The sequence below is a fragment of the Stomoxys calcitrans genome, chromosome 1, assembly GCF_963082655.1.
Source record: "Stomoxys calcitrans chromosome 1, idStoCalc2.1, whole genome shotgun sequence".
Lineage (NCBI taxonomy): Eukaryota > Metazoa > Arthropoda > Insecta > Diptera > Muscidae > Stomoxys > Stomoxys calcitrans.
In genome coordinates, this window is record NC_081552.1 from 101580309 (window position 1) to 101590185 (window position 9877).

General features: G+C 39.2%; 1 long non-coding RNA gene across 1 annotated transcript; it reads left to right on the forward strand.

Moving 5' to 3' along the window:
* The first annotated feature begins 738 nt into the window (after positions 1 to 738).
* LOC106089911 (uncharacterized) lies at positions 739 to 1853 on the forward strand. Its single transcript, XR_009396608.1, has 3 exons — positions 739 to 1337; positions 1392 to 1541; positions 1679 to 1853. It is a non-coding gene; the product is annotated as an uncharacterized LOC106089911 (long non-coding RNA).
* Positions 1854 to 9877: the final 8024 nt, after the last annotated feature.

Genomic DNA, 9877 nt, shown 5'->3' on the forward strand with positions numbered 1-9877 from the left:
AAGGTACATCAGCGAAGTTGGGATGCCCAATATATGGGAAGAGGCATCAAGGTATGGGAGCCCACGGGTTCCTTGTGGGTGGGACAATGCTTGGCGAAACAGCTGCCAAGCAAACTTCGCGGTGAGTGTTTGTAGTTGACATTTCCGGTACGTGTGAGTTCGTGATCCTGTTTCCGTTTGGTGTTTTCCTTCTTCTTACATGTTTCGGGCTCGTTTTTGTTTTGAATCCCCTAAAAGCCCGGTATGATTTATGTTTTTGTTTCGTGACAGCGTATGACCCGTGTTGTTGGCAAGAACCTACCCCCATCCGGCGAGCGATAGGCGCGCTGAAAGCCAGCATACCGGCAAAGCCGACACCGGGCGAATATCAGCTCAGGGTATGAACCGTGCACGTAACATTATATGGCATGCTATTGTTGATTGGTTATTGGGATTGTGACAGCTGCCTTCGGACTGAGCTCTATGGCAACTACATAAGGATTTACAAGCCCTTGTCATGTAGGACTTACTAGAGCTGAGTTTTGAATTCATAAGAGTCGGACAGACAGGCACAATTTGAGCTATTGGCTTTACTCTATTGCAGAAAAAAATGAAAAGTATCCCCTATTGTCTCCCGAGGAAGTCGCATGGTTCGCTTGGATTTATAGCCACTTCGACGCCAGACTTACTTCCCGTGGAAGCTTCGGGTGACCGAAGTATCGATGCCTCTTCAAGCGTATACGTCAGACTGGCGGGCGCCAATCTTTTGCCAATCCAACCCTCTGGCAAGTGGCAAAAAACATAATAAATCAACAAGCTATCGATGGAACAAGAAAACACAATAGACCATTGAAAAAACACCTATAGAATCAAACTTGTAGACATTGTAGACCATGGCACCCCTTGTCCTGAAAAGTTTAAGGGTACCCCGTGATCACCTGTTCCCGCTCCATCGCTGTCTAGTCACTTACCCCATATTCCGTTGATTTAACCTTTCATCACTCAATTTATAGAGCAAGTATTTTCAATGATAATTCATAATACAAATTTTTATTAAATTGGAAAAAAGATTTACATCATTAGTAACGTTAAGATAAACAAACAATATTTAAAATTAGAATTAAAAAAGATTAATTGGAACTGGGTCTAATAACTTTCCGACAATTATAAAAAAAATTATTAGAAAAAAAACAATATTAAAAATTTTGGAATTTCCCCTCTTTTCAGATGGTTTGCGTCGCTTCGTCAGTTTCGGATGAATGTTAATGGACTGCCCGTGTAGAATGCGGCATTGGTGGCGGCCTTTGCGGTCAATAAGGTCCCTTCGAGTTCTCGTCTGTCCGTCCGTCTAGTCTTTGGTAAGTATTATCTAGTTCAAGTGTAGTTGTCGCAGTTAGTTTTTGTTTAAAAAGTTTCTTTTCTGGGGTTTTCTGTTGTGCTGCTTTTTCAGCACAGTAGGGTCAACATCGGCTGAAAGGGGCAAGGAAATATCCTTTAATTTCTTACTACCTAACCTAACGAGGAGCTCATGTTTAGGTCAATGTTTGCATTACAACCAACGGGTGAGTAAAAAGAAAAAAAAGCACTAATGTTGTCCCTACCTAAATTATTTCTCTTTTCTTTTTTTTTATACAAAAAAAAAAAAAAACTGGGGTATGGTGACTGTGGTTGTGGCGGTTGCTGTCTTTTCTTATGGCAGTGAAGGAATATTGGCTTTGGTTTTCACCTTTCAATTATTTTCATGGCTTTGATTTTTCTAAGTCTTTAGTTTTTAAAATTTTCAATTAAATTTTGTATTAACATTTCTTTTTTAGCTTTCACTTTTTCTTTAGATCATTTCTTTTAATGATTTAACTAATTAATTTTTTTCTCTTTTTTCAGGCTTTTCAAATTGTTTATTTCATTTATTTTTTTTTATTGTAAGCCTTAAAAGCTTTTAGAATAGTTTTGTCTTTTCTTTATTCTTCAAGCTTTTTTATTAAACTTTATCACTGTAATATTTCGGTTTTTTATTGTTCGTTTTTGTCAAAAAGTGTCACTTGTTTGTATATTCAGGCTTTTTTAAATAACATTAACATTTTGTATCACATTAATTTTCATTTCAAAAAAACAAAATTCCAATTTTTCTCTGGTGTTTTTTCCCCTCTGCCAAGTCCTAATCGAAAAAGGAGGAAGCTTCCTTGGATCACCGACCGGCTTGGCTTGGATTGGCCTCCATCATCAAATTTGACTTCCAGCGGGCACCAACAAAACATATGGTGGTAGCCATAGTTGTAAGTTCGTGTCAGCTGGTTTTGTCTTACGTTGACAGGAGGCAATTTCTAACCATCAGATGGTGCTGGCTGTCTACTATCCGCTAATGGATGGCGCTGGGGTTGCACATCAGGCCGCACACCACACATTCTTCAATCTAATCGCTTCAAATTCTATACGAAATTCCTACATAAATAATATCGGGTATATGTGCAGAGAACCTTTGCCTTTTGTGGAAATTTATTTGGTATATTTGCCTTAATAAATACTTATATTCACGTATTGTTTATCTTTTAGTGTCGACCAGTTGCTTTGCCCAGTGGTGTTTTTCATTTTCATTTGTTTGGTAAAGTTTTTCTATTCTTACTGCAGTGAAATACAACAACAAACCCGATCGTCAAACCGCTTTTAATAATTCTCGCGCCTTTCCAAAAGTCCAAACAAAACCACCACTATTCGTTTGATATTCACATCAACTGCTGCCCACTCTCCCTATTAGAACAGCATTAGTTGATATAGAATCACACGCACCCACATATTCGTTGACTCTGCTCAACTCCAATATTCATTGCGTGGGTGTATACATATTGTACATGCGTCATACATATCGATCAACGACGACGTCACTGTTGTTTGGTTCTTTTTCTGCTTGGCGCATTGGGTGACGCACGATGGGTCGAAGCACCATCAAAAGCGGAATTATAATTAAATATTTTTTTCGAATTAAAATTTTTGCAAATTTGCCGGGAATTGTTAATACGTCGTAGACAGTCGGTCATCCTCGAATCTGGACAACCTATTGTCGGTCAATACACTGAAAAAAAGTTTGTATAGCTGAAATCATAAATACTGTTGAGTCGAACACTTTTTTACGCCCTACTGTCAGCAAGTACAGTGAAAAAAATTATATATAACCGTTACTTTTTTTGATAATATTTCTCCCCTCGAATTGCGTTGCATCCGGACAGTCGGCATATTAGAAAATATAGTTTTTGAATATAATTAGTTTGTATAAACTTTTATTACTATCATTGAATTTTATATAAATTTGGAAATACTCAATATTGATTTTGAAATTTTCCACACTACTACCGGTCATTTATCGGGCTTTGCGGATAACTTGATGTTGTTTATCCGAGCTTCGGACCCTCTCGTTAAATTTAATGCTTCGTTTTCATTGATCAAATTGGAGGATCATAGTGTATATACTTTTGAGACACAAGCCGCGGAGATTAAGAAGTTTTGGTAAAATGCACTTACGACAAATGTCTCGATTACCTTACGAAACTTGAAGGCGCAAAGACCGATGATATAGATGCCTCGGATGAGAAGTATGAAACTTCGTATCGTGCTTATGTCCAATGCCTGTCTTCCATAAAAAGATTGTTAGACCAATGCAAGAATCTCACCAAGGCAACACCTTCGTCTCCACCTACGACTAACGTTCGAATCATTTCGAAGCCACCCCGAAGAGCCGGCCTCCTGCGAATATTGGTATGGTCCAATCCGTCGCTAGTGTATAGGTAAAATCGGTCAGTTCTGTCGCTCACGCTTCATTACTTTCACATCCGCCGATTGATGAGGCCTTGACGCACAATCTCACTTTGCCTTGAGATACCGACGTTTTTCATGGCGACATTCAGGGATCTTTTCACAGCGGTCTATAAAAATAATTCGCGTCTTAGTGATATTGATCGCCTCTGCCACCTGACTCAGAAAACAAGTAGAGAGGCTAATTTCCTCTCACGCATCGCAGTTTTGTTTTGGCATGAGCCGCTTTGAAAAGTGCCTACGATAACACCCGCATTTTGGTCAACAGGCATATGAAAGCGTTGTTTGAACTTCCGGTTTTAGATCGCGAGACTTGCTCAGGCTTGTCCTTACAACGAGGAATTAATGCGTGCCTTTCCGCTATGGCAGTGTACGATATCGCAACGGATCACTGGGATCCTATATTGGTATACATCTGCACCCAACGGTTGCCTGCTTCGACTGTCTCCCTTTAGGAACAGAGTATAAAGGATAGATCCTCGTTATCCACTTGGAGTGAGCTAGACGTTTTTTTGGCAGAGAGAATCCAGAACTTGGCGTGTATTCGTGATATGAAGGGCCTGAGCCCGCTACTAGACCGGGTACTCTTGGGGTTAAGACACATTTGACGAGTGACGTGTAGTTTTTGTCCCAAACAGTCGCACACTCTTATATCTTGTCCGAAGTCTCAAACCTTGTCGTTTGAAAACAGGCTTTCTGCGGCCAAAAAACAGAAGTGCTGTCTTAACTGTCTTTCACTGGGCCCTATGGTTAGACATTTTCCTAGCGCTCATAACTGTTTTTGGCTGGATCATTTCTGGTGCGCTCCCGACCTCATCCGTTCGGGTTTTTTTGACTACCGTGAATTTTGTCGAAAAAGAGAGCCCCAATAAAACTCTACTCCGTTTCTGTGGGCTGGAGGAGACTCCCAAACGAAGGCTTCTTTCACCCGCGGACCGATTTTGTGAGGACAATTATCGCTTTACTACAACTCTCCTGTGATTGTTGTTGTGAAGATTGTGATACAGAAGGTTTGGTTAGATAATATTGGCTGGGACGATCATCTTTCTGACTTAACCAGGTGCGCCTGGCAGACTTTCGTTGATAATTATGCATCTATCAATTCCATTCGTATTCCGAGATGGGTTCAGTATTGCCAAGACTGCATGGCTGAGTTGTTGTGCCAGTCGCGGACTACTCCCGGCGGAACTTACCACTTCTCACTCTGGTGGCGTGGTCCACAGTACTTGTCATCAGATTCATCGGAATGGAATCTTTCTAGTCCGTCGTCGTTAGACACCGAATTGGAATGTCGCAATATTCGCATCCATTTCTCATTTATCAACGCTTATAGGGAGGTTTTGGAAATATTTTCGTCTCTAGATAGGGCATTGCGTGTGCTTTCCTATGTCTTTCGATTCTTCCACCAGGCTCACCTTGCTCATAGGCATCATTGCAATTACGTTGGTCACACCATTTCTCCACACGAAATAAGGCAATTAAGTTGCGTCTTTCTACCATCGCGCAGAAAGTATTTTATCCCGAGAAGTACAACTACCTTCAAGACAAGAAACCTCTTCCGGGTTGTAGCTCCCTCTTACCCTGAACGCTTTTCTTGACGAAAATGGCATTATTCATCTCAACTGCCGATTAGTAAAGTCACCCACCCTTCTATACACCGAAAAACACCCCATTATTCTCCCTTTTGATTGTCGTTTTACACGTCTTTTTACTTGAATTTGTTCGTAAGATCTCTATTCATGGCGGCAATCAATTCATGCTTCTGATTGTACGTATCGAGTTCTGGATTTTACGTTTCAAGAACCGATGTAAGACATGACTGTTTGAGAGGAAACGCTCTTGCAATCAGATCATTGCCGCTCTTCCTCCCGAGAGAACAGTAATCACCATGCCTTTTACCACCACAGGAGTGGATTATGCGGGGTCCTTCGATATAAGATCCTTCACTGGTAGAGCTTGTCGAGTCACGACAGGCTACATGTGCGTATTTGCCTGCTTTTCGATCAAGGCGGTTCACTTGGAGGCTACATCTGATTTGTCGTCTGCGACATTGTTGGCAGCGCTTTCATTGCACGTCGTTGATGTCCTCGGGCTATGTTTTCGGATAACGGTATGGTCGGGGCGAAATAGGCGAAAGTCGGGAAACTATTTGCTCTTCACTAGAACTCTAAGAGTTCCCTTTGGCATTTTATAGCGGCCGGTGCTCCTCATATGGGAGGACTCTGGGAAGCGGCGGGGAGAAGTTTTAAACTACATTTTCGAAAGTATGCCAATGATTTGAAATTTACGTAAGAAGAGCTGATACGGTGCTTGCTCGAGTTGAGGCTTGTTTAAATTAAAGGCCACTCTGTCCTATGACTGACTCCGCGCAAGATATTGTTGCTCTTACCCCGGGTCATTTTCTAATAGGCGCGCCTCTTTTGTCTCTCCCAGAATCGATTGACGAAGCCAATATTAGTCTGGTGAATCGATATTGTAAAATGCAGGCTTTTGCTCAACAATTTTGTATTCGCTAGAAAAAGGAGTACTTGCATGGCCTCACCAAACGATACAAGTGGAAATGCCCCCAACGCAATGTCCAGGTCGATGATTTAGTTGTCATTCAACATGAACAACTACCTCCAATATCGTGGAGGCTGGGTCGGATTGTTCAGACACACCACGGCGAGGGCGGTCAAGTAAGAGTCGCAGATATTCGCACTGATTAGGGGATCGTAAACTTACTCGATTTTCCTTATTTCTTACCGCGCATTCTCATTCAACCGGGTCTACCAAGGGCCCAATATACAAAATTTGGTTGGTTCATATCTGGCCTCGTCCAACCCCGGGCTTTTTTTCTCTCATTAAATCGAATATCTGTTGTGAGCTTGTTAAATGAATTAATATTTGTAATTTGTATTTTTTTTTTTTTTTTTTTTGAAAATACATTGGATTGAAAATATGCTCACAGAAACTGAATTTACGTTCTTTTTAGATTTAAGCTAAATTGAAGCTCTATTTTTATGTTGCAACACTGCGAGTTGTTGCAAGGTGGCCGGAATGTGTAAGTTCAAACGATTGGCTGGTTCCTTTCTCTACCCTCTTCCTTTGAGAGTGTTCACATAGCTGGACATATAGGGAGGAGCTCTTATAGTTTTCCTACAACCTGCTATGGAGCTTGTTGGCAAGCTCGGATCGTAAGGGAATTCTTCCCATTTGCGGAAATTCCTCTACAACCTCTCCTTGGCCTTGTTCGCTCAGCCGGACTATAGGAAGATTTTTTAAGAGCACTTTCTCTTCCTACAACTCTCTTAGGAGCGTGTTTGCCTAATTCGGATGTAGAGAAAGAGAATTCCAATATCAAAACGACGCCTCGAAGCAACTTCAGCGCTTTTTCCCAAAACACTCGCAATCTAAGTCTCACACTGCAGACATCACCCATCTCTCATCCTTAGACTTTTAGGTAACTATCGACTGTGTTGAAATATCACATACTAATAAAGACAATCCTTTGTTAAAAAAACTAATAGCCGATGTTTTATTTGTTTTAAAATCTCTTTTACATACACCCACCCGTCTCACCACGGCACTCTCTCACCCTAACAGCCAGCGTAAATATTAAACCCCGATTACCCTACTCATTAAATCCGGATTTAAGGCTCTCGTCAGCTGATTTTATGAGAGGAAAACAGATGGTCGAGCTATTAAATCCGGATTTAAATTTATTTCGTTAAAATAAACACCAAACAATTGTCCGTCGTTTAGTTATCGAATAAAAATTCGTAAGCGAAAACAGCTGATGTCGATTATTGTTAAAAGTGGCTACTGAATACCAAATTCGTTAACTTTTCTGTTATCGCTTTTCAATTAAACGATTTCGTTAAAACACTTTACTGAATTCCACTACAGATTTTCAAGTGGAATGCGGTCAAACTCCATATAAAAAAAGGTTGGCTAAAAATAGGAGGGAAAGTATTACTCTACTTATCGTGAGGAACATAACAAAAAAGAGCAAAGTGGCAACACTTTAAACCGGCATTAGTTTTGTATGTTTTATTGATTTCAGCGGTTCATTTTTCTTTATTTATTTGCAAAAAAATTAAATAGAGAAGACAATAAGTGCAGAAAAAAAGAGTTTTGGTATGGAAACAAAAACATTTGATTGCTGTCAAATTCCGCTCGCGGAACAATTAAAAATTTCCTCAACTATTCCGGAAGCAGAATAGAATACCAACCCTTACGCCAGGATGCACTTATAAGGTAAGATCATGCGAACAGCTGAGTAACATTTTTTATTTTTGATTTGATTTTCCAGTAAATCTAAATGTTAAAGGCCTAACAACATAGCTGTGATTTTTACCATAAATCTTAATAAGATGTTCTAACTTAACCGCCACACATAAGCAAAAAAACAGTGTTATAGCGAAGAAAATTCATACATAAAACGCATTTGAAGAAGATAAGTTGTAAAACAAAGTTTCGAAATAAACCACTTTGACACTTCTATTTACGGCATTTGCCACTCAAGGTAGTTTCGTTGGAGGTAGACTTTTGTTTTTTTTGCTAATGACTCAACCTTTTAATTGTACCATAGCCTTACGCCATACCCCCAACGAAACTACCTTGAGTGGCAAATGTTGTAAATCGAAATGTCAGTGGTTTTAGAAATAATTGTTTTAAAACTTTTCTTCTTCAAATGTGTTTTATATTTGTATTTTCATCATTATAACACTGTTTTGTTGCCTATGTGTAGAATATCGGATCAAAGAGAACGTATTTTTAAGATTTCTAGAAAAAAATCTCGGCTGTGTTATGAAGCCTTTGACATATAGATTTACTACAAAATTAAAACAAAAATAAAAAAAATTTACTCAGCTGTTCGAATGACCTCACCTTATAAGTGCATACTGCCTTACGCAATGACAATTTAAAAATAACTTTAATTCATATTCCATGGAACTATTAAAACATACATTTTCATTCATAAGACTGGTACTATATTAGTTTTCCACAGTTGAAAACATGCATTTCTCACGGTTCCTTTTTTGAAACACTATAAAAATCTCAATGAAAACATAATACTTTTATGAAGATTCTTTCATAAGTAATGAGGGAATGTCATGTTGAATGAATCAGCAAGTGTTTTTTCCTTAAAAATCTATTATCTAAAAAATCTAAAAAATTATCTAAAAAATTTAATAACTACAAAATGTCGCGTAAAGGGAACATTGTACAAGCCATTACTTGCAGAATAAATTCACCAATGCCTTCGCCAAAATTTCGCCAGAGGTACATACTGCGCTTTATACCTTTTAAATATGAAGATTGAGAGTTGTCCATGTGAAAAGCTTTCGGAATAGTCGCGAAAATCTTTAATTGTTCCGCGAGCGAAATTTGACAGTTATGTTTTGTTTTTATTTTTGCATACCAAAAGACGTTTTTTATCTGCACTTATGGTTTTATTATTTTTTTCGCAAATAAATAAAATAACGAAAAGAAAAAACGAATCGTCGAAACCAATAAAACAAAAATGATGTCAAGCGTTGCCACTAAAATTTCTCTTTTGGCAATTTTCCTCACTATAAACAGGATACTATTTTCCACCTATTTTCCTCCAGCGTTTCGCCGATGCTTTTTTATATGGAGTTTGACAGCATTCCGCCTGAAAAACTGAACAGAATACTCAGCTGAAGAGGTGGGGTCATCAGCACAACAACAAAAAAACCACCCCAACGAAACTACCTTGATATCCAAATGCCATAAATTAATGTCAAAGTGGTTTTAGAAATAGGCGTTAGGTCTGTTCGCATACTTTTTCTGCAAACCTTTGCAGGAGAGTAGTTTAGGTTAGGTTAGGTTTAAGTGGCAGTCTGCCATCAGACTCACTTAGACGTTTTCGTCCATTGTGATACCACAGGAATAGAAGAAGGAATATGCCTTCTAGTTCCTACCGTTGAACCATCCATATCGATTTAAAAAGCCCAACTTGCGAATGTTCACATCCGCTAAATCAGACAGGTTCTCAAAGAAATGATAACCTAAAGTGGAATTCCTTCTGACTGATAGCGCGGGACACACACACAGAAGGTGTTCTACAGTCTCTCTGTTTTAGCCA